The sequence below is a fragment of the Ursus arctos genome, unplaced genomic scaffold (genome assembly GCF_023065955.2).
Source record: "Ursus arctos isolate Adak ecotype North America unplaced genomic scaffold, UrsArc2.0 scaffold_29, whole genome shotgun sequence".
NCBI classification, from domain to species: domain Eukaryota; kingdom Metazoa; phylum Chordata; class Mammalia; order Carnivora; family Ursidae; genus Ursus; species Ursus arctos.
The window spans coordinates 25,902,489-25,928,162 of record NW_026622974.1 but is presented as its reverse complement, the minus strand read 5'-3'; the positions used below and the strand labels follow the sequence as shown (position 1 = coordinate 25,928,162).

The following is a 25,674-nucleotide window of genomic DNA, read 5'->3' as shown; positions in this document are numbered from 1 at the left end:
ACTGCAGTTTAGACTATGTAGTAGTAAGTGCTATAGTAGAAACAAACTTTAGAATCCTTAATATCAATATCTCCATTGGCATTGTTTAGGATCACATCAGTTGTGAAACAGACCAAATTTGATTCAATTATCTCTATCCCTCCATCTCCAGACCCAATGGAAAACTTCACTGCTCTATGCTTCCTATAAGTTTGGCTATAATTTGAACTGAACTGAATAATAATGGCTAATAGCAAGTGTTGGTTTCTCTTTCACCAGTGGTCAGTGAACTCCTCCACAGTGTCAACACATTTCTAGGCCTCAGGTATCATACAGTGAACAAGACAGATATGGCCCCTACTGTCATGGAACCTACCTTCTAGTAAGAGGAAACCAGCAATGATGTGAGTGACTCAGCCACTTTAGTGGGGAGGATGGAAAGGTCATTTCTGAAGAGGTGATATTAAAAGTATAATCTAAATGATGAGGAGCAGCCATGTGAAGACAAGGAAAGAGGAAAATCTAGAAAGGGAGAACAACTTGTACCAAGGCCCTAGAGCAGGAATGCACTTGGCATATTCAGAGAAAAGTCAAAAGACCACAGCTGCCGCTGGAGTATGGTGGTTGAAGGGAAAAATAATAGGTAAAGCCTTTCAAGGAATAGGCAGGTCCAGACCATATGTGGCTTTATAAATCAGGGTAGGAGCTTGGGACCTATTCTAAACACAATGGAAAGTCACCGGCGGATTTTAAGAAGAGGAATGATATACTCTCATTAAATTGCAAAAAGCTCACCCTGACTGATGTGTGGAGAAAGAATTAAAAGGAGAGTATGAAAGCAGCTGGATGAATTACAAGGGCACTGCAGCAGCCCAGGTGAGAGATGGTGGTGATGGCGAGAAGAGGGCAAATTCAGGATGTTTTTATGTGGATGTGACACTTAGGAATGCTAAATTTGACACCTATGAAAGGATCAAGAGTAACTAGGATTTTGGCTTCAGCAACTCGGTGGAGATGGGTACCATTTAACTAAATTAGGCTGGATGTCAATTAAGGTGCTTTGATAGCATTTGCATTTAAATGTGGCCTTTAATGTCTTAACCAGGATGGTGAGTATTTGAAGAATTGCAGAATTACTAGGAGAAATATTTTTGAAATGCTGTGGAGAGAATGCCTCCTTCTTTAAAAGGAAAAAAGGAAAGGAGGGAGGAGTAGGGAAGGAAGGGAGGGAGAAAGGGAGAGAAGGAGGAACAGAGGGAGGGAAAGAAGGCTGGTAGGCAGCCTGGCTGATTTTTCTCACTTTGGCAATCAAGGATCTCCTCATGGCATAAAGTGATCTGGACTAAGGTGCTCTAGTCTTCCCACTAGATTAGCCCCTTCCCTTGATAAAATCTTATCCTTTGGACCAAAGGGTAAGAAGGTAAGAAAATTCCTATCTCCCTTTAATGTTAGATCCAAACTGTTAAAACATGATTAAAGGAGACAATTTAGGTAATACAAACTTTAACACTTCATGAACCAGTCTCCTTTTGGAGAACTGCAAAATGGGGCAGATGGCAGGAAGCTTTTATAGAATAAAGAATAGAGAACAAGTCAGAAAAAAGTAGAAAATATCACATTGGCTATAGCCACACAGTCAACCTTGTTTTGGGTTAGAAAGCCCAGAGTTGGCTGGGCATTTGGGAATTGGCTGACTGGAAGTATTGCATTTCTGGTCAAGGGGAACATTTACAGAGACATGAAAGTTACCTAAGCTTTTCATTTGCTGACGTGGTATCCTGGACAGGACCAGCTCCATCTTGGGCCTAGAAATTTATTTTGACAAAACATAGCCAAACGACCCTTCCCTTAGTATCCTTGGAGCACCTCTTTGACAGAGTGAACATTTAAATGTGACTCCACTAAAGGAAATAGATGAAGGGCACAGCATGAAACTTGATTTTCCAGTTTGACAAGACATAACTTATCTTCCTCATCTTGCTGTCCACCACCACGGGGCTCCCTTTTACATTCCTAGTCTGTCCTCAGGAGGTGAGGATGGTGGGGTAGTGAGAGTCACTGTTACCCTAGCACATCTACTACCCAGACACCCACACCAAGACCTCTACTCTCACCTAGTCTACCTGCCCAAATGTTCCCTCTTTTTTTCTCACATGAGACCTCCTCTTTCCTGGGTGATTGATGCTGGGGATGAGCCCCTCCCTATCCAGAGGACTGTGGTAACTGACACTTTAAGTTCAAAAGAATGGCACATGAGTAACACATATATACTTACTAAGACAGGAAAGGAGCGGGGCGGGGGGGGGGGGATCCTTTGCTTACCTCAGCCTCCTGGTATCAAATCAGTCTATGTCAAAGGCTTTCTCTCTAGAAACACCTACTGTGGTGGTTAAGAGCTCAGACTCTGAGGAGAGGCTACTAGTTTTCAAATCTTAGCCCCATTGTTTACTAAATGAGTGAACTTAAGCAAATACTTAACTTCCAGGAGTCTCAGTCTTTCATGTGAAGATCAGAGATAATGACAGTATCAACCTCACAAGGTTGTTGTGAGGATTAAATGAGATAATATAGGTAAAGTGATTAACCCCATGATTGGCACTTATTAAATTCTCAATATACATTAGCTATTTCTATTACGGTCATTATCGTTGTCATCCTCCCAGTTAGAAACCAAAGCATATTATAAAGCTTATAAATTTTCTGTAGTGTCAACCCAAAAATAGTGCTTACAGAAATTTCTGAGGAATGTGTACAGATGATCATCAATAAATAAGTAAATAAGCATCTTTCTGTATTTTCTCGGTCACTCAAAATATTTAGCTTTCTCATATACTAAAAATAAAAATTAAATCCTAGAGTTCTGAAGCAATGCATTTTAAATGCTTAAGGTACCCATTTGATATTAACTCTATTGTTTGTGGATATAAAATATCGTTCAGGTAATGCTATGCCTCCAGGTTTATTACAGCTAAGAATTGCCTCTTTCATACTTGCTGCCATGTAATAACAAGTGAACGCTCTTCTAAGTTCACTATTGAGTAGTTGTTTGCAGATTGCTCTTAATAACAGTGCAATTTTGTTCTGAACCTATGATTCATGAACAAGGTTGAGAACTAAAAGGCAGAAGATGAACCACAAATCCTGGTGCTGACAGAATCAGGATATTGAAAGAGATGGACCCCAGACACCTCAGATTTGTGATCTTCTGGGTACTAATCATTATTCCCAGCAACAGGGAGAAATAAAATAGTTGTATTTCTACAATGGATAAAGAGGCAGTTTACACAAAACTTTTCTATTTGGGTTAAAAATAGAAATGTAAATAAAAGCAAAGAAACCACCAAATAGTTAAGATCCACTTAAGCCAAAAATAGCTACTTCTGAGTTGTACTGTATTTGCAATAAGGCCCATTGATGACCCCAGTCATTCTAAAATATCCCTTCATTTTATTCTTTTCTCCTTAAAAGACAAAAACCAAACCAAACCAAACCAAACCAAAACAAAAACACACAAAGGAGACAAGTTATATAATCTACACACTGGAAGACTAACCATTTTTATTTCTTATTGCAATTTGAATTGGAAAGGAACACTCAGTCCTAGAACATGGTAATTCATCTCCTGTTTCTTTGTCCGCGACTACAAGTAGGAGATAGTTCAGAGCCATTGCCAATCAGAAAACACAACAAAGCCGTATTAGCTTCTCATTTGTTTACTGGCAGATCACAGGCCACTTCCCTCGCATCTCAGACATCCTGTTAGCTCTTAGAGACTCCATCCAGGCATACCTAGAGTACTTTGGAATACAGAGGGCATCTGAAAATGCTCCTCTTTTTGTCTGTGAACATGTCATAGTTGAGTTGAGTTTTTAAAATATTCTCCACCCTTGTTTGTTTCTTAATGCAGTCCCAAGATGTAATTTGTATGGAAGCCAAAAGTGAAGACATGCTGAATATGTGAATGCTGAGGAAGTGGTTTCCTTAGCAATAACAGGCATGTGAAAGTCAAAACTTCCTTTCCTTCTCATGTGACCTTTTTTTCAAAGCAATTCAGATAGAGGACAATGGAATTGAATTCCAAGCACCCACAGTGTTCATGAATTGCTAAGCAATGATTCACCAAGCACCCAAATTACTCTAGACTGCTTGAGCATTTTATTAGAGAAATTGCTTTGTATTTAAATTTTCCTTCCTCACTTTGCACATCAGTTTTGCTCATTCCTCCAGGCCACTTTTCCATCACTGAGAAAATGTAGATATATCCACAGCAGTCCTAAATAGTGATTAATATAAGGACTTTAGAATGTTAGAAGTAGAACATTACATACAATATTCATAACTATTTGTTCCTGTTGAACACACTGGATACTTATAGAAAGGTTTGTTTGATAATTGAAGTCTATTATTTATTCAGAAAAAGTAATATAATATAATTTTTTGGCAACTCCTTAAACAATATTTTAGAAATACTGAAGCTTCATTCAATTCCATTACTGATTTATTTTGACCCACTCATCCTAAAAAAAGTGCTACATTTGGCTTACAAATTACATGTTCCAGTTAGTCCTCAAAGGTTAAATGGTGGTAACTTATTTAACAATATACTAGAAAGCTGGGACCTTAAGGTGTCATGTTATTTTGCCTTTAATTAAATTGCAGTGTTCTTGAGGAATGTAGGCAAGACCATCCTACGAATGCTTTATAGCCCTGAGTCGTGAAACCTAAAGTCCCCAATATTACTCAACTTCTTACCATCATAATTCTGTGAAATGACTTTGAAGGGAGAGTTGCCAGACAGACCCAGGACACGGGGAGCTGGGTGATCTTTCCCCTGTGATCCTTATGTGTCGTAGGGATAATAATGACTTTCATATTGGGTTACTAGACTCATAAAATAAGTAAAGAGAGGACCTAGCGGAGCAAGTGTTATGCAGTAGCTGCTCAATAAATATTAGTTTTGCTTCTTGTTCTACATGTCCTCTCTATCCTGACATTTTACATTCCATTTATGCAGCTCTCCTCCTAGTTTAATGCCTCTTCTGGACTCAGAAGTGGTCCAACATAGAACCTTCATGTTCAAGTGGGCCCCAACCAGTATCTTCCTTGATAGTAAATAAAGGATGACTTCTAATGAAAGCATAAGCATCTCCAGTGAATTCACTCTGGCCACTTTCTACAGTGTTTGTGAGATTTGTTTCACAAAGGCAATCTGAGTTTCCAAGCCAGCAGGGTAATTTTCCATACCCTCGGACAAGGGCAGGGGATATACAAAACTTGCAATGTTCTCATTTGCCTAGCACACACTGCGCTTTGGCAGTGAGAGAGATCAGCCTCTGGGGAGGTTATTTCTCAACCTGGATGTGTATTCCACAGTGTGTGTACACTAGGTACCCTCAGTAAAAAAATGGTCCTCGTTACTGGTGCCATCCGTGTTATGAACATCCCCTTTTCTAATCAAGGCTAGTTCTGGAAGGTGGGCACTGGTTCACACGGTTGATTGGACTAGTCCTGCTGTCACTAGAACCAAAATCACTAGGATAGTACTTGCCAGTCTTTTGGAGTAGAATAAAAGAATAGGGGAAGACAGTGGGAAAAATATATAACAGAGGGATAAGTAATTGCTTGCCATAATATTTTTAGTGTTTATTTGTGGTTGATTCAGCTGGTCAGGGAAAGGTGACTCCAGAAGTTAGTAGTGACCTTGGCTAAGTCACTTTATCTCTCTAGGCTTTGGAACCTTGGATTAAATTTCAAACTGTGTTTCCTGGTGCCTTAGAGTTCTGCTATGGTGGAGGCTGGGGAGAGGTGATAAAAGAGACACTTAGCAGGTAGGATTCTGCATGTCTGGGCTCGAGAAGCTCTGCTTTTATTTGTTTTTATACATTGATTTAACTTATTAAAAAAGGTCCTTTGGCAAAAAAGAAAAAAATTAAAGATATAGGCTAGATATTTTCTGATTTCCTTTGAGCCTTGATACTCTAGAGCTGTAGGAGTACAGATTTATAGATTACAATTCATATAAGAACCAATTAGCAAATACAAAACAACCACAAAAACATGAACCACAAACTGTTTCAAGACCAAAGTCTATTCTAATCTTAGTCAGGATCTTCTAAATGCCTATGTTTGTCCACAAGGCATTGAGAAAGATGTCAAGATAATTCACGGTAAATCTGTAGTGATAGTAGATGGAAACAACAGAAAATGCAACACAAGCCTGAGATTAACATGCTTATAAATCAATACGGTTCTCCCTATTACTTGTGGGGAAAGAAGTCCCCAATAACAGCCATGCATTTTGGGCTATCTCACACTAACTTATTTTACTAATTCTTTTCAACCTTTGAAAATGTCACAGGCACCACTGGGTGTTCAAAGTGAAGGTCTTAGAAGTAGACAATATTTTGTCTACATCGTTAGGCAACATTAGGAAGAATCAGCCAGAAAGGGGTGGAGGGAACCCTCTTTCTAAGTGGTTCTCTTAGTAACAGACTTGGGGTCACTCTCTGTGCAGCCTGTCTTTAAGAAGTGAATTGTTAGATACCTGTTCCCTATTATCCAGTGTTTCAGAAAAGGCTGGAAGTAAAGCAGCCAGTCTTTTTGGCATGGTTTTACCCCTATTAAAAAGGCTATTGTTGAACTGTTCAAATTGGGATGCTTTGATTGTTAGCACGTTCAGCAGGCTGTGATTACAGTAATTACAGACCTGTGAAGGTCAAATTGACAAAACTGAATATAAACTGGAACTGAATATAAACTGGGACAGCCCACTGCACTAGTTCTTTCTGCACTCTTTGAGATTTTTTGTTGTTGTTGTTGTAACAGTTGCCAAGTGGTAAATCTATAATAAAAATGAAAGTCACTGATTTGACAATTTGGCTTTGACCACTTAGACTCACTATTTGAGGTACTGAAGTGAATGCTACATCGTACTTTCAGGTCCAGATACATTTTTGGCGCTATGACCTTCCTCCCTAGTCATGGCCTTGAGTTTGTATGATGTATCTAGGAACTTTCTAAAGCACATCATGAGTCTTCAATGCCCCCTCCCATTTGTCTCCTTGCAAGAGTGTGATGCTGAATACAAAATGGACAGATACATATTTTTTATTTGTACATGTGTTGTATTGCGGAATATTTAGCAGAAAGAGCTCTCAAGAAAAGAAAACCCACAAGAATGTATGAAAATAAATGAAATAATCTTCTTATAATTACCTATTGAAAAGCCAAAATAAAATTATTTCTCAGGTATACGAAATACAAATGTCTTTATTTTCCTTTGTCCTTATTGATGGCTTCAAGCAATAGTTTAAGTAATAATTAAGCAAAAATAGTCTATTATCATGTATACTATGTGAAGGAACAGAAAAAGGTAGAAAAAAATAAATCCTTTCTACACAACAGAGAGGGGTGTTTGTGGAGTGCTAGGGTATGGGGTCAGAAGAAAGGCTGTATCTGAATAAAGCCAAAATAGGAGAGGCGGATGGAAATTAATCAATTCACAAAAATCCAGATGTTTTATCTACTCAGAGCCAAGTATCTGAATTTTGGCTGCCTGAAATGTTCATGTTTCCTCCAGATGTTCGCTTTCAGGTAGACATAGTCATAATCTCACATGCCTGATTTCATTATAATTTACCATATTGTTCGAAATTTAAAGTGGCTTATGACAAGAATAAGGATAGGATAGTACAAGCAATTTTTCATGTTTTAGTAGAAATGACATTGTTAACGCGTAATTTTTTAAGGATGAAATTATGCCTCTCATATAAAATGAATATGTATCACAGATCTTATTTAACTCATCAATGAATGACAAAAACAGTAAAATGTTACAACTGGTTCAAAGGAGAATTCTAAGAACCTTATGTGTGTGTGTGTGTGTGTGTGTGTGTGTGTATAAAAGAATTTTGAGGTGAAATTATAAAGAGATGCAAAGTGGGTCTATCTAAAGGGTAACAGTCAATTGCCTTTTACCAGATACAATCATTTTTTATTTCTATGGACAAGAGTCATTACATTATTATCAGGTTTCTGCAACTTACTAAAATAGCTAAAAGACAATGGAAGGCAGAAATAATCCAGAACAGGGCACTAAACAGGACATGTGCTAGGCACTTTTATTCCAATTTCAGTCTTTATTATAATTTTTCATAAAAGACTTCACTTATTAAATTAAAATTAGTATACAAAGATTTCTGAACTCCCACCGTACTTTTACTGTCACCTAATTTACCACCTTCTTAGACATCCTCAATTACATTATTGATTCTTGTATACATCTTGCCTTGTAAGCATCTCCTTGTTTTAATTGTCTCCTATTCACCCTATTGGTGATGGAGGCATTCCTGCCCCAGGGTTTTGAGGATGGCCAAACACACCTGACACCGGACAGATGCATGCCATGCAGTTTCTCAGTCACATATATTCACAGTCCAGGGGAGGAGGACACCATGCCACGCAAGGCCACACAGTGGCTGCACTCAGGAAAGAGTAAACAACCAGGGCTATGGGAGGCAGGCACTGTACTATCAAAAGGATAAGGTGCTGGTGCCCAGGCTCTGGGCATACAGCAGTGGGGGGGGGGGGAAAGGATCACTGTCCTCCCTTCTAGAGAGAGTCAATAAACAAAAAAGTAAAATACTCAGTATGACAGAAAGTAAAGAGGGCAATAAAGAAATGACAAGCAGGAGATGGAAAAAGAAAGTGCAGAGTGATGGGGGTGGAAGCACTTTGTTGAAATTTTAAATGCGGTAATAGGGAAGCCTCACTAAGACGATGACATTGACACAGGAACTGAAGCAGTAAGCCATGAGGACATCTGGTGAAAGAGCTTGCAGATGGAGAGACCAGCCAGTGCCACGGATGTGCAGCAGAAGAATGGCCTTATGTTCAAGAAAAGCAAAGGATCCAGTATGGCTAGAGTGGACTGAGCTAGGGGAGAAGCAGAAAGAGATAGGGTCCCACTAACATCCTGGGTTTGGAGTAGGACTTGCGCAGGGCTTTCCAGTCTTTGATTTTTTTTTTAAGATTTTATTTATTTATTTGAGCGAGCGCGAGAGAGAATGAGCAGGGAGAGCCGCAGAGGGAGAGGGAGAAGCAGATTCTCCGTTGAGCAGGGAGCCCCATGTGGGTCTTTATCCCAGGACTCTGGGATCATCACCTAAGCCAAAGACAGACGCTTAACCGACTAAGCCACTCAAATGCCCCCTAGTCTTTGATTTTTACTGAAAGTGTTGGGAACACATTGAAGGGATTTAGACATGGCCCATCATTTGATTGATTTTTCTCTTTTATCTCTTAGAGGGCCTAGCAAAGCACTAAGAATATAAAGTATATATAGCAGTTAGTTAATTATAAAGGGGACAGTCCCTTCCTTTATTGTTTTCCACAGTTTCCTACCATGATAACAAGTAGATGTTGATGCTTCTCACCTAAAGCACACTCTCACTGCAGAGAAATGCGCGCTCAGAAAATTCAACTTCTACACAGCTGAGTTTCTGAGGCAATACCTATTTCTTCCCTGGTCACATCCCCTAAAAGATCTGGGTCTCCCTGACATAGAAACATGGCAGGGATATAAAAAACTAACACAGTTCCAGGCAGCGGAGGATACAGTCTTTCCCTGTACACTCAAATTCTAGAATTTTCTGCAGCCCTCTACCATAGGACAAGGAACATTTGAACTTTAATACAGTAAACATATTTCAACTAGCCTTTCTTCTTCACAAATTTAGTTTACACAATGGAAATATATTTCAGGCAGTACAGTAGTTATAAATTTATACTGCAATAGACTCTTAAAAATTTTCCTTTTATGAACAAGTTCAAATATAAAAACAGTACGTGTTATAAATTCTGAAATCAGCAACCTGACTATATTTTGTGCAGTCTGACAGACAGGATTCATAATTTAGTCCAGTCATGCCTTTACTGAGTAAATATAGATCTATCACTGACATGATTATGCTGTCTTCATTTTCCCCCACCTTGATCAAGGATTTGATGTTTTTACCATTAGCATTTAGAGATAGTGGAACATATAGTACATTAAAGATTTGGCTATAGAAAGAAAAAGCTAGAGGAATCACTTTATCTGCTGCAGGAATGTGTCATTCTGAACCCTGAAGCTGATTCTGTTTGCTTTTAATAAGGTATCGTCTCCTAAATTTTGTATTATTTTGGAAATACTAATGACTGCAATGGGAAGAATCCAAAAAACATGATGAGGAGAGAAAGTTGTCTGATGTTATTAGAGAAGGGCTCTCATGCATCCTTTTTCACACTCTTCAGTTCAGACACATCTGAAAACCCACCACCGCCACTCCCACTCTGTCCACCTGGCACATAACACTCATCATCAAGATTCAACTCAGGCATGACCCAGTCGATGAAGAACTTTCTTCCCCTGCTCCTCCCCTCATCCCTCCCAGAATTGACCCTGCACTCATTATATCCTATATGCATTTTTATTATTGTGTGTAAGGCACTATGTACTTCTTTCAGTCTGTTTCTCCTATTAGACTGGAAGCAATTTAAAAGCGGGGGCCACAATTTAATCATGTTTCTATCCTGAACACCAAGCCCAATGACTAGCACATAATAGGATTTTAAAAATACTGTTAACAGTTCAATCTTGTTGTATTCACTAGGTACAACATTATACTGTGCGAGAACAAAGACTAGTCCAGCTGTATGATTTGGGAAAGGCCATTCTTTCTTACAGGCAGCATCATGACATAACAGGGCCACCATTCATGGCAGCAGAGTTTGGCATATAAAGAGAAATGGGATCACTAGCATTTAAATAATTCTGTTTCAGCATTATATTACACGATATTTATTTAATATAGATTTTCTCATATTGTCTCCTGTGCATTGTCCCTGAAAAACCCACCTGCTTTGTGTGAGAGATACCACTTTGCTGAGCCTTGTTTAGTCATGGGTATGTAATGAATGCACCTAACCACTGTTCTCAGAGAAGTGATGACTAGTACCACATCCAAATGGCCATAGTTTGGAACAGGATTTACGTATACTATATTCCATTTTTTTTAAAAATCATCAGTTGCCTTCTCGGAGGGTAGCATGACACTGCTGGGATTATTTTCACATTCAGCAATGGTTTTTACTTCCTCCTACAGGCCCAGATATAGGGGTTGGGGCTCTATATTCTAGGAGGAGAGGGCCTAAGAAAGGAACTATGGACCAGGGCACCATATGTGCCAGTTGTGAGAGGCAAGAAGGGGGGGAAACCAAAGGGATCCTTTGAAAGGCAGTACATAGACTCTGACAGTGATTGTTTAAGAGTGTTTTCCACTCTGTATTTTAAATCCCCTCTTGCACCCTACAAGTCTTCATTAATCCTGTCAAACACAATAGCTTTGGGTTGGGGAAATACAGGGATAGTGGCAGCAGCATGGACAAGAATAATGAGATAGTTGGTGGAGTATGGTGTGGGAGCAGTGGTCCCCCGTAAAAAGTGACAGGCAGAAGCCTGAATAGCTTTATGCAGCATTGTGACATCCATGAGGGATGCTTAGAAATGTTCAAGAACAGCCCTGGACTTGCTTCAGTCAGGCAGGCTGGGAGCTCAGCTCGCTGTTGTTTGACTCTCCAAAGAAAGAAAGAGCTTTGAAAAACTGGCAAAATGAGGGGCACCAGGATTACAAACAGATGGCTTTTCTCAAAGTATAAGGTAAGACTAAAATAGGTATACGTTACAATATGTACCCCCTGAGGAGGAAAGGGTTTCCAGTGAAAATTCCATAACCTTTCTGTCTTTACTCCTTCACTTAATAAAAGGCCTCCTAGACTGAAAAAGCCACAGGTCTAGTCAGAAGAGGAGGCAAATGAGGAAGGGGGGGACATGGGCACATAGAAGGAGGAAGAGGTCAGAGAGGAAAATACGGAAGAGTTTCCCCGGGGATGAGAGAATTCTTCAGGGCGCTCTCAGTGGCTTGGATTAAGAACAAAGGTGACAGTCACAGAGAATAGGTAGCATGGCACCAGCACTCACCAAACAGGACAAAGAACCAATCAAAACAGACCAAGTGGCGAGCAGGCAGGAAGGCCTGGCCATGTATGCTGGCCGATTGTCAGCAAAGAGTCCTACAGACACCAGTGGTCTCCAGCGGTCCTGACGAACTGGACCAGATGCCAGCACTCTAATCAGAGGGACTGGCTGATAATAAAAAGTATCCTGTCTGTGGCGAAGAATTTTTCTGAAGGTGGATTTGTGCATGGTTGGTAAGGAATGCTACCATTTGGTCAGTCTCCTTCCCCCATGCGCCCTTTTTTCCTCCCCACTTCTTTGCTAGGCTCAAGTAGGAGCTATTTTTCCTCTCCTCCTACTTCGTCAGCGTGCTCTGCAGCATGCACTCAGCTCTTTGGAATTCTGTGGGTGGCAGGGGTTTTCTCCTCCATTTCTTGTGCTCAGTGATGTGGAAAGGGAAGAAGTATGAACTCTGACACTTTCTTTCTGCGAACATTTTGATGACAGGACAAGTGATAGTCACAAATCTTAAAGCGGGTCGCAGAGATCTGGAAGACACCTTATTTATTACCAGCAGCAGGTCCTTTCTTAGATTATCCCAAAAATGCTGGCAGGTTCCCAACAGCCCAATTTGGAGAGAAGCCCATTTTATTCAAGCCCCCAATGGAATAAGCTATGCAATGGTTCATTGCATAAATACTCATTCTCTCCCTTCTCTAAGCCTTAGGTCTGTCCCTCTTGCACCCTAGTCATCTTTGCTATTTCTCTTTCATTAAATTCCTTTGAAGTGGTGGATTATTTTTTCTGTCTTTGAAAATTCCTTCTGGCTAGTGGATTTCAGAAGTGCAAGTGCTTTAAACTTTTCCCTCCTCTTTTGAATTAATACTGTACTCCACATTTTTTCTTTCCATTTTTGGGGACCGACTACTGTGTTGTTTTATATTACATTTTCATTTCAGAACTGTTTGAAAATGGAACTCATGCCATGCACGTGAATATTTGCCTCCTCTTAGCTGATTTAATCAGCATGGATACCATTATTCATGCAATTGCATGAATAATTTATTTCACTGTTGTAAAAGTTTAATAAAAGTTTTCTTGTCTTTATCAAATTCCATGTTACCCTTTGTTCATTTTATAGCAGCAACATAATCAGAATATAAAGCAGCTTATATCAAAAAGCAGCGAATGGCATGGACTACATTAAAACTCTTGTGTATGTTTTATTGCCATTTTATCTATGATTAAATTAGAGTTTATACATGGAGAAAATATAGTAGCAATATAGATCCAAGTATGGCCAACATTAACCCATCAGTGCCACTTATAGATCGGAAAAAAATTGGAATTACATTATTACAACTGAGAGGCCCAGCCTCATTTGTACCATTTAACAGAACACACGATTCTAGTCCATGTATATGTGTGAGTATGTGTGTGATTTTCCACTCACTCACTGTGTAATACTATATTAATGATGAATTCCTAATGCAGGATGATTATTATTTCTTACATAGAGGCACTAGAAACAAATATTAGTTCACAGTTAATTTTTCTGTTAGACTCCCAAAATGGCTACTTTCACCCTGTGAAATTACTCTATAGGTTAAAAGTATGTCAATATTTACATATCTTCCTTTAATGCTAGCATGGCAGACTTCATGAACAAGACCCATCAATATTTATATCTACATGCTAGTAAAGTCATATTATTATTAAACTATGGATGTTGAAATTGCAATTATGCTCTTTTCATGTGGTTAGGTGCAAAATTCTTGAAAGTTATAAATAAATTCAAGGCTGCTATGAAAAATCCTAAAAGGCATTTATCTGATAAAGGATGAAAGCATATATAACTACAAAGAAAAAAAGGTTGGTCACAGTCCAGAAAACACTCATTTGCTGACACAAGTCCACAATCTCTTATCTTAAATTCCTGGAGCCAGGATGTGTTTTAGAAATCAGAATTTGAGGGATTCTAGAAAGGTGATACAATACATATACACCATATCATGTAACATCACCTGGGGAGCCTAGAGCAGCACCCTACAATAAAATGTTTAATATTTCCTAAGCCAAACTTATAAATGTTCATTCTGTGTAGGTTAATTAATGACTATAAATGCTTTCATGTCAGTTCAGATCAGGTTTTCTTGTCAAATCAGTTCAGATCAGGTCAAGTTTGCTGCAAATTAGCCACTTTGGCTTTTTAGATTGTGGATTTGTGTCTACATATTAACGAACATTTAGAAGCATCAGCATGGTCTAGGTACTGTGCTAGATGTTGTACCTAAAATTAAACATGACAAAGTCACTTCTCCCAAAAAGTATACAGTCTAATTGATGAGACACTTAAGAAATATTTACATGTTTGCATTGGATGATAAGGAAAAAAAGAAAAAGAGCATCTAGATGAAAATGAGGAATCAGGGAAAGTTCTTAAAGAAGTTTCCATCTCTAATCTAATAAATACTTTTCAAGAATAAACATATATAAATACTTTAAACATTTCCAGAAAAACTGTACTCCTATACTTGTTTTAGGAACAAAGCCATAAACATAGTATACAATTCTAACCCCCTAAAATTATGGGTAAACTTTTATCAGATTACGCCACAGTAAGAAACAACTTCTAGATTTCTATGGTTTACAACAAAAATTGTTTATTTCTTATTCGTGTTACATATATATTGTTCTATGTGTCTTCTTTATTCTCGGATATAGGCTGAAAGATCAGTCATTACCTGGGATATTGCTACTCTTACAGCAGGGGGAAGAGAATAATACCTGGGTGGCTCAGTCAGTTAACCACCTGGCTCTTGATTTTGGCTCAGGTCCTAATCTCAGGGTTGAGGGATAGAGCCCCGCATTGGGCTCGGCCCTCAGTGAGAAGTCTGCTTGGGATTCTCTCTCTCCCTCTCCCTCTGCCCCTACCCCAGCTCTCTTTCTCTCTCTCACATAAATAAATACATCTTAAAAAAAAAAGAAGAATGGCACTACCACGCAATGGCTCTCAGTGCATCTTCCCAGAACTGGCATGTGACATTGCTATTCATATTTAATTGGCCAAAGGAAGTTACATGGTAAAACCTGATATCAGGGAACCATAATCTTCCCACAGGGATGGTTCATAGTAGTGCCCCATAAGGATCAGGTAGGAAATTTTGATATTAATGCAACCTACCACACTTGGCTTCTTTATTCTATGGTCCATGTCCTTCTTTGACAAGGTGCCCTATCTCTTTGAGTCAGTAGCAAGGTCTGTCTCTATATTTGAACAAGTGGTAAATCAATTTTCTCAAGTAGTGTGAAGACCATTCCCATCAAATGAGAAATGTGTCTCATGTAGCAGTCTGGCATGATAGAGATTGACGAATAGATGAAGACTATAAGAATTAGGAGCTTTAGTATATATATTAGTAAACAATAAATAACTGGGCCCTTGGCAATGGGCAGAAAGGTCTATCACCATTAGGTAATAGGTCAACAGCAACAACAACAGCAAAAACAAAAAAAAGAGACCAAATATTTGTGATACAATTTCAATAATTTAACTAAAAACTAAATATTCTGCATATAGCTATTTCAAATATCTTCTTTAAGAAATGAAATGCACTGTGATCACTTAGAAAAATTAAAGCTAGAAAATTCATACACATATTTGATAACATAGAAACATTTGTTTCTAATTGTGTCTCCACTAAATAAGGAGCATAAAGTAAAATGCACAGATGTAATATAGAGGATTAATTATCTATTTGCAAAATCAATACATGATAATTTAAAGTAATGCCATTTTGCCTGTAGAATATACAATGATCTTTGAAAGAATTAGGAACAGCTTTACAAAAGATAATAAAACTAGTACACACATTGTTCTCATTTGTGTAAATACAATATCTCATTTTAGTCTTCCTATGATCACAGAAGTATAAGAAATTGTAGAGGTCCCAGAAAAGAAGCAGAAAAAATGATTAATGAAATCAGAATGTCTATGTATATAAAATATTACATATTAGATATACTAATATATGCAATACATTAAAGGGTTATTCAGTCTGAGGCTATATAGAAAGATTATATTCATGTACTTATGAGGAAGGCTATCTATAAGATATATTTTTTAAAAATCTTGCTTCAGAACAGGAATAGAAGAAATGGAATTTAGTTGAATCAAAAGATTTAAGATCATGAGGAAGCAGTAGTCACATTCATATGTATATGATAAAAGTAATTTCCAAAAATAATTATTTGAATATTACTTGAAATTAAATAATTTAATAATTTAATTTATGTGATTGTGATTAAGTTTACTTATTCCTCTTGATTAATACATGATGAATAATACCAATTCTGGTTCTTGTTGGCAAACATCAAAAATAACTGACTAATTAAAGCAGAAAAGGAATTTATTATAAGGATATAGGTGCTTCTGGTTAGGATGTAGAAAATCAGGAGACCGCTTCTCCCACTCTAACAAAGAAAACAAGGCAGACAAATTATAAAAATATGGTTTTGGTTTTTTTCCACTAGAGAGCTGAAGATAAAAAGAAATATAAATGGATTGAATTCCCAAAAGGTAAGAACCTTTCCTAGGAGAGAAGAAACCCAAATCCATGGGCACAGGAGGAGGAGCAAACTCACTGTAGACAGAAGTAAGGAGAAACAAGCCACAATTTTACTAAACGCTTTATAGCCTCATGTGGCTATCATGAAGGAGGTCCTTGAGAGTGTGCTCAATCCCAATTTTATCAGAGCTTTCACTGAATACATGTATGGCCAGCTGAAGGATGGAAGCCGAGCAGAGGACGGGGAGAGATTACTGTACTTGAAGCCTTACAGAGTGCATACAGTCATGCTCTAAATCCTGTGGACAGGGAAAGAAGATACAGAGATTCCTGAAAAGCGGATCAAGTACATAACAACTGAAACCTGGGTGAATGACTGGAGAGCTGAGAAACATCATCTCCTAAGTCCTTCATGGCTCTTACCTGAGTGCAAGGCAGTAGCATGCCAAGAGCTAAAAGCACAGCAGCAATGCAGAAATAGAGCTCATGAAGCTCAGAAAGTCAGAAGCCTGGCTGGAGAGAGCCAAGAGAACACCATAGGAACCAAAAAAATCTGGGTGGCATGGCTACTGGGCTGTAAGACATAAAGAATTATACTACTGCTCAGATAAACTAGTCCCAATTCTTCTCATAAAACATTCGAAACCTGTGGTGAACTACTGATCTAACAAAAGCTATCACAAGCCTCAGAGCCAGCTCAACTACAAATTAGGCTGCTTCAGCTTCATCACATGCAGCCTATCACAGGCATGACGTTTCTTTTTCTTCAGTAAATAATATTTACAGTACTTTTACACACAATTTCTGGCATAAAATTAAAAATCCTGTGGTATGTAAACAAGCAGGGTGATGTCATCCATCAAAACAATAAATAGTCAATAGAAGTAAACGCAAATGTGACCAAAATGTTGGAATTAGAAAATAAAAAATTTAATATAAATATTTTTTACAATTTATTTATTTATTTATTTATTTATTTATTTATTTATTTTTGAGAGAGAGAGAGAGCACAGAGGGAGGGGAAGAGAGCACAGAGGGAGAGGGAGAAGCAGGCTCCCCACTGAGCAGAGAGTCCAATGCGGGGCTCAATCCCAGGACCCTGGGATCCTGAGTCAAAGGCAGAAGCTTAACTGACTGAGGAACCCAGGCACCCCTATAAATATATTTTTAAAACTGGTGGAAAAAGTGGTCAACATATGGATACAATGGGGAACTTCATTTCAGTAGAGGACTAGAAACTTTTTTGAAAAAGAGGAAATTCTAGGATTTAAAAATAAAATATCATAAACGTAGAATTCATTCAATTTGTGTATGTTACAGTAGTCTAGAAAAAGCAGAAGAAAGGATAAGTGAATTCAGAGTCAAATTAATTGAAATTATCCAAACTAAAATAAAAGGAGGAAAAAAAATTAAAGAACTGAGAAAAGCATCTAAAACCTGTGATCAAATGTACCGTATTGGATTCCAAGAAGTAGAATAGGAAGAAAATGTACCCAAAAAAATATTTGAGGAGATGAATGCCAAGAAATGTCCAAAATTTATGAAAGATCTCAACTCACAAATCCCAGACAAAAAAAAAAAAATGTAGTAGATCTCAAATAGGATAAATACAAAGTCAAACATCCAAAAACCAAATATAAATATAAAAGCAGATACCTGACCTCTACCCCCATCCCGACACACAAACATATGCTACATTCAGGGGGAAAAGAAACCCAATAATACTTACGTCAGACTTCTCATCAGAATCAATAATGACAATGGCATGACATCTTTAAAATGCTGAAGGAAAAAGATAAGCAATTTCAAGAGAGTGTAGTGCAAATTATTTATGTAAGTATTAAGACTCCTCTATTTTATTGGTTCTAAAATAGTCTTTCTCAAGCTTCACTAGGCAAGCCCTGTTCTTGGTTATGTAGGATTTAATATACCATGCAGCATATCCATCCCAATGATAACTTTCAAAATCCTATAGACCATTCAAATCCCATTTCAATTTTTGAGAATAAGTTTAAGTTTAAAATAATTAAATAAGACTACTCTTGAGGGGACGGTGGGAAGATGGTGGAGGAGTAGGGGACCCTATTTCAACTGGTCCCCTGAATTTAGCTGGATATCTACCTAACCATTCTGAACACCCACGAAATCAGCCTCATGTAAGAATACATATCTGGATCTCTACAAGCAGAAAATCTCTGGTGGTCCTGAGGTATGAAGGGCAGAGCCATGATTCTGTGGGCAGATATTGGAAGATAAACAGAAGGGGGAGGGAGCCACCATAACCTGGTGCCGGGAAGGTGATATAACACGGGAGTACAAAAGCATCCCATGCTGGGGACCAGGCACAGATTCCCAGACCTGTAGTGGTGGGAAAAGGACTTTAGTACAGCCCCCAGACAGGATCCAGAAGCTGTGAGTGGATGTGTGCAAACTGGGGGTGGCTCGCAGTTTTAGAAGCACAAAGGGCAGAGACACGCTAGGCCCTGGAATCAACCTCTGGGACAGTTGCAGGGGGGCCTACCACCAGGGAGGCTGCGGTTTTTAGCAGCACAGACAGAAATGGAGACTGTGTGTCTTGGAGAGCTCAGTGAAGAGCAGACTATGATTTCTCTGCTCTGGGTCAGAGGACTGCATGCGGTCATTTCTGCTCTGACTCTCAAAAGAGATGCAGAAAACCGCCAGAGAACAAAAGCTCAAAAAACCGGTTTCCACTGAGCATACCCCATTGACAGAGGGCAGAGCAACTCTGCCCAAGCAAGGGTTGCCTGAGTAACAGTGCGGCAGGCCCCTCCCCCAGAAGACAGGCTGGAAGAAGAATAAGAGGACAACAGCCCTAAGGTCCCTATAAAACGGGTGCACCTTGTTTGGGTTGTGGTTAATACTTTGGACTCTGTACATTCCCTCAACCACCCCTCAACAGAATGACCAAGGGAGGAACCCTCAACAAAGAAAAGAATCAGAGACTATGGCCTCTGCCACAGACCTAATGGATATGGATATAAGCAAGATGTCAGAGATAAACTTCAGAGTAGCAACTATGAAGTTGATTTCTGGGCTTGAGAAAAATATTAGCAATAATATAGAATCTCAAAGGGCAGAAATGAGATGTAATCAGGCCAAACTTAAAAATGCTAGGAATGAGATGCAGTCTAAACTGGATACCCTAACAGCCAGGGTAAACGAGGCAGAAGACTTAATTAGTGAGCTAAAAGATAAGATGATAGAAAAGAAGGAAGCCTAGAAGGACTGGGACAAACAGCTTGAAGCCCAAGAGATCAGACTGAGAGAGATTAATGACACCATGAATTGTTCCAGTGTCAGAATTATTGGGATCCCTGAGAGGGTAGAGAGAGAGGTCTAGAAGATATATTTAATCAAACCATAGCTGAGAACTTCCCTAATCTGGGGAAGGAAATAAGATTTCATGTCCAAGAGGCAGAGAGGAACTCCTCCCAAGATCGATAACACAGATCAATGCCCCCACATATAATAATAATACAACCTGCAAATCCTAAGATTTGCACCCGTTTTATAGGGACCAAGGAAGCAATCCTGAAAGCAGCTAGGGGGAAGTGATTTCTTATATACAGAGGAAGGAACATCAGAATAATGTCAGACCCGTCCACAGAGACCTGGCAAGCCAGAAAGGGCTGGCAAGACATATTCAGGGTACTAAATGAGAAGAACATGCAGCCGAGGAAACTTTATCCAGCAAGGCTGTCATTCAGATGGAGAAACAAGGAGCTTCCAGGACTGGCAGAAACTGAAAGACTATGTGACCACCAAGCTGGCCCTGCAAGAAATATTAAAGGGGGTTCTATAAAAGAAGAAAGACCCCAGGGGTAATATAGACCAGAAATTTACAAGACAATCTATAGAAACAGGGACTTCATAGGCACATGATGGCATTAAAATCATATCTTTCAATAGTAAGTCTCAATGTGAATGGCCTAAATGCTCTCATGAAATGGCACAGGGTTGCAGATTGGATAAAAAGACACCACCCAAGCATATGCTGTCTATAAGAGACTCATTTTGGATCTAAAGATATATCTAAACTGAAAGTGAGGGGATGGAGAGCCATTTTTCATGCCAATGGACCTCCAAAGAAAGAGGTAGCAATTCTCATATCAGACAAGTTAGATCTTAAGCTAAAGACTGTAGTAAGAGATACAGAAAGACACATGTCATTCTTAAAGAGTCTATCCAACAAGAAGATCTAACAATTGTAAATATCTATGCCCACAACATGGGAACAGCCAACTACATAAGCCAAGTGTTAACCAAAATAAAGAATCATACTGATAATAATACTTTAATAGTAGGAGACCTCTAACACTCCACTCTCAGCAACAGACAGATAATCCAAGCAAAAGATCAACAAAGAAACAAGAACTTTGAATGACACATCAGACCAGATGGACTTCATAGATATATATAGAACATTCCACCCTTAAAAAACAGAATATTCATTCTTCTCGAATGCACACAGAGCTTTCTCCAAAATATACCACATACTGAGTCAAAATCAGGTCTCAACCAATACCAAAAGACTGAAATGATTCCCTGCATATTTTCAGACCACGATGCCTTGAAATTAGAATTAAATCACAAGAAAAATTTTGGAAGGAATTCAAACACTTGGAAGCTAAAGACTACCCTGTGGCAGGATACAAAATCAATGCAGAGAAATCAGTTGCTTTTCTATATACTAACAATGTAACTGTAGAAAGAGAAATTAAGGTATCAATTCCATTTACAATAGCACCAAAAACCATAAGATATCTTTCGTGGTAAAGAGGTAAATGATCTATACTCTAGAAACTACAGAACACTTATGGAAGAAATTGAGGAAGACACAAAAAGATGGAAAAACATTCCATGCTCATGGAATGGAAGAATAACGGTTGATAAAATGTCTATGCTGCCCAGAGCAATCTACACTTTCAACTCCATCCCTATCAAAATACCATTGGCATTTTTCAAAGAGCTGGAACAAACAATCCTAAAATTTGTATTGAACCAGAAAAGACCCTGAATCACCAAGGGAATGTTGAAAAAGAAAAACAAAGCTTGGGGCATCACGTTGACTGATTTCATGCTATATTACAAGGCTGTGATCACCAAGACAGCATGGTATTGGCATAAAACAGACACATAGACCAATGGAACAGAATAGAGTCCCCAGAAATGGACCCTCAACTCTATGATCAACTAATCTTTGACAAATCAGGAAAAAATAGCCAACAGAAAAAAGACAGTCTCTTCAGTAAATGGTGCTGGGAAAATTGGACAGCTATATACAGAAGAATGAAACTCAACCATTCTCTTACAACATCATACACAAAGATAAACTCTAAATGGATGAAAGATCTCAATGTGAGACAGGAATCCATCAAAATCCTAGAGAACATGGGCAGTAACCTCTTTAACATTGTCCACAGCAACTTCTTTCATGACATGTTTCCAAAGGGAAGGGAAACAAAAGCAATAATGAATTTTTGGGACTTCATCAAGATAAAAAGCTCCTGCACAGCAAAGGAAACAGTCAACAAAACTGAGAGGCAACCCACGGAATGGGAGAAGATATTTGCAAATGACATTACACATAAAGGGCTGGTATCTAAGATCTATAAAGAACTTCTCAAACTCAACACTCAAAAAACAAATAATCCAGTCAAAAAATGGGCAGAAGACATAAACAGACACTTCTCCAAAGAAGACATACAATGGCTAACAGACACATGAAGAACTGTTTATCATTAGCCATCAGGGAAATTCAAATCAAAACTACATTGAGATACTGCCTTATATCCAAAAATTAACAAGGCAGGAAACAAACATCGGAGAGGATGTGAGAAAGGGGAACCCTCTTACACTGTTGGTGAGAATGCAAGCTGGTACAGCCACTTTGGAAAACAGTATGAAGTTTCCTCAAAAAGTTAAAATAGAGCTACCCTATGACCCAGCAATTGTACTACTGGGTATTTACCCCAAAGATACAGATGTAGTGAAAAGAAGGGGCACATGCCCCCCAGTGTTCATAGCAGCAATGTCCACAAAAGCCAAACTGTGGAAGGAGCTGAGATGCCCTTCGATAGATGACTGGATAAAGAAGATGTGGTTCATATATACAATGGAATATTACTCAGCCATCAGCAAGGATGAATACCCACCATTTGCATCGAAATGTGAAATAAGCCAAGCAGAGAAACACTATTATATGGTTTCACTCATATGTGAAACACAAGGAATAGCACTGAGGAAATTAGGGAAGGAAGGGAAAACTGAAGGGCGTAAATTCAGAGGGGGAGACAAACCATGAGAGACCATGGACTCCGGGAAACAATCTGAGGGTTTCAGAGGGGAGAGGGTCGGGGATGGGGTAGCCTGGTGGTAGGTATTAAGGAGGCCACGTGTTGTAATGAGCACTGGGTGTTATACTCAAATAATGAATCACGGAACACTACATCAAAAACTAATGATGTATTATATGGTGACTAACATAACTTGATAAAAAAAGAAAAAAGTAATTAAATAAGCATCCATTCAACAGAAACAAATCACAGAGATACCACCTAAATAAATAAAATGTATATTTAATTTGTTTCAGTAAAAAATAAAAATAGAATCCCATTACCTATATATAGCTTGTTTTCAGTTGTAAAAACTCATAGGGGTGTTTATGTAGAAATTACTTTCATGAATATGAGGCAATTTTCTTCTTCTTTCCTTTGACATACATGAATTAGAATAGAAAATCATACATCATTAAGCTAAAATCGCATATAATTTTCTTTTTTCTTGCTGGGAGAATAGGTGTGAGACAGCAGCTCACCCTCCAGCATTGTACTAGTTTAGGTAACACTAGCTACAGTAACAGATAAACCACCAGATCTTAGTGGTGCAACACAAGTTTATTCCTCACTCACCTAACAGTCCATATAAACATCTCTAGTCTGACAGCAACGCAGAAACTCAGCCTCCTTCCATCTCGTGGTTCTTCAACATGACTTTCGGGGCTCATCTGGAAACCAAGAAGAGAACGAAAAATGTTGTGTAAGGCAATCAAATCCAATCTAAAGAAAAATGGGTTATCACTTTTTTGTTTCTTTAGCCACTATGCAATAAACTAATAGTGGACATTAATCACTAGGGCTCTAAAATTAGATAAATTGAAAAACAATTCATGATTACTGGTAGCATATTCATGAGTGAGTTTACTCTTTGTCCATAAAAATTGCCTCTGCCATTTTGCCTTGATGAAAAATATACAGCTATACTAAATAACTGATGTTATTTTTCTCTTGTCATTTTCAAATGCAGAAAAACTAAGATTCTCTATTTAAATTAATTTTTATGGTCTTCTGTGAAAATAGTTCTTTTCTGCTGAATTTAAATGTCTTCTTTACTTTAAGGATTCCACTTGACATTTATGGCTCAAAATGTGATATACTCCATGACATATGTAACTTGAATTTATTTCATCTTATAGTGGCTCCCTCACAGTCAACTTACTCAGGTAAGTTCATCTGGACTGAGTGCTTATGATTTTAATTACAAAGTAAACAGATACCATTATATCATCACATAAAAATATATAATGGAGATATTTGGTCAAGAGAGTACAATAAGTTCATGCTCTGATACCCCTCTGCTCCAAATACACGTCAATAATATGTTTAATAAAGTTGTTTTAAAGAAAGCCAAAAAGTATCGCCTAGTTTTAAAAATATGATAAACAATTCTGTGGTTAAGAAATACAAAGCAGGATAGGCTGGTGATGGGTATTAAGGAGGGCACGTATTGCATGGAGCACTGGGTGTTATACGCAAACAATGAATCATAGAACACTACATCAAAAACTAATGATGTACTGTATGGTGACTAACATAACATAATAAAAAATTTAAAAAAAAAGAAATACAAAGCAAAAATACAAAGAGGTAAGCAGAATAAGCTGTAGGCCTGGGGACTTCCTAGTTTAGAAGCAGACAACATTGAATAGGAGTTTGCTCCCTAATGGTATCAAGGATTTGAACTAGGCATCGAATGAAACTAGTGGCTATGGTGGGTCTGCCTTCTTCTCTGACAAAGGAGGCTCAAAACATAATACTACTGACCTTCAAGAAATACAATTCTAAGGAAGACAGCCCTCCAGATGAAATTAGTATTGTAAAACAGTCTAACAAAGACTTTTAAAAAGTATGTTTAAGATGATCAAAAGAAAAAAAATAAAGACCTGTCATTTGCTTAAAGCAGGAGTCTGCAAACTAACTTTTGTAAAGTGCCAGTTAGTAAATATTTTTTGGCTTTAAAGGCCATGCTGTCTCTTTTGTTACTACTCAACTCTGTTGCTATAGCAGAAAAGTAGACATACATGATATGTAAATTAATGGGAATGACTATTTCAATAAAACTTTATTTATATAAATAACAGTGAACCAGATATGGACTATGAAACATAGTTGCATATACTTCACTTAAAGAAATATGAAATTATCAAACAAGACAGGTAGAAATGTAATAGGCATTGGTATGTATGCAAAAGAAATAAACAACTAGAAATCTTGAAATAAAAAAATATGATCATTGGTATAAAACAATGTTCAAAAAGAAGAATTGATAAATTGTTTTTTTAAAAAAAGCAAAAAAATTACATACTTAAAACCCATTAAGGTTTATGTAAAATTTGGGTAAAAGAGTAAAATATTATATAAATTTGAGAACTTGTTAAGAAAATAAGTATAATTAAGTAGGTACGTTAAAAACATGTTTAATAATAATCATTAAAATAATAAGAGTATGTTTTATAGCTTCCAACCCAGCAGAGGGGGATAAAAGTTAAAGAGTCAATTGGACCATACACAAACATCTTACTTTATCTAGACACATGAAAGCATTGCATTTCCCTGCCCATTTGAATTCAGATATGTCCAAGGAACTTCTTTTGGTCAATGACATGGGAGTGGGAGTGGCCTGTGTCACCTGTAGACGGCAGCGTAAGACCCAAGTGGATGTTTGGCATATTCTCCTTTCTCTTCTTCTCTTAGGAAGCATGTATTGAGATGAAGCCTGCATCAGTTTGGGTTTCTGAGTGACTAAATAAGACAACCCCCTGTGATCATGTAG

At 38.1% G+C, this 25,674-nt stretch overlaps 1 protein-coding gene across 1 annotated transcript in view; it reads right to left on the bottom strand.

Moving 5' to 3' along the window:
* Positions 1–25,674, bottom strand: part of RIMS1 (regulating synaptic membrane exocytosis 1) — an 851,235-nt gene that overhangs the window by 785,515 nt on the left and 40,046 nt on the right. Inside the window, exons 3-4 of the mRNA XM_057303964.1 lie at positions 23,475–23,569; positions 18,272–18,324 (exon numbers count right to left, since the gene is read on the bottom strand). The gene's annotated coding sequence lies outside the window, so the exon portion shown is untranslated. The remainder of the gene's footprint in view (positions 1–18,271; positions 18,325–23,474; positions 23,570–25,674) is intronic.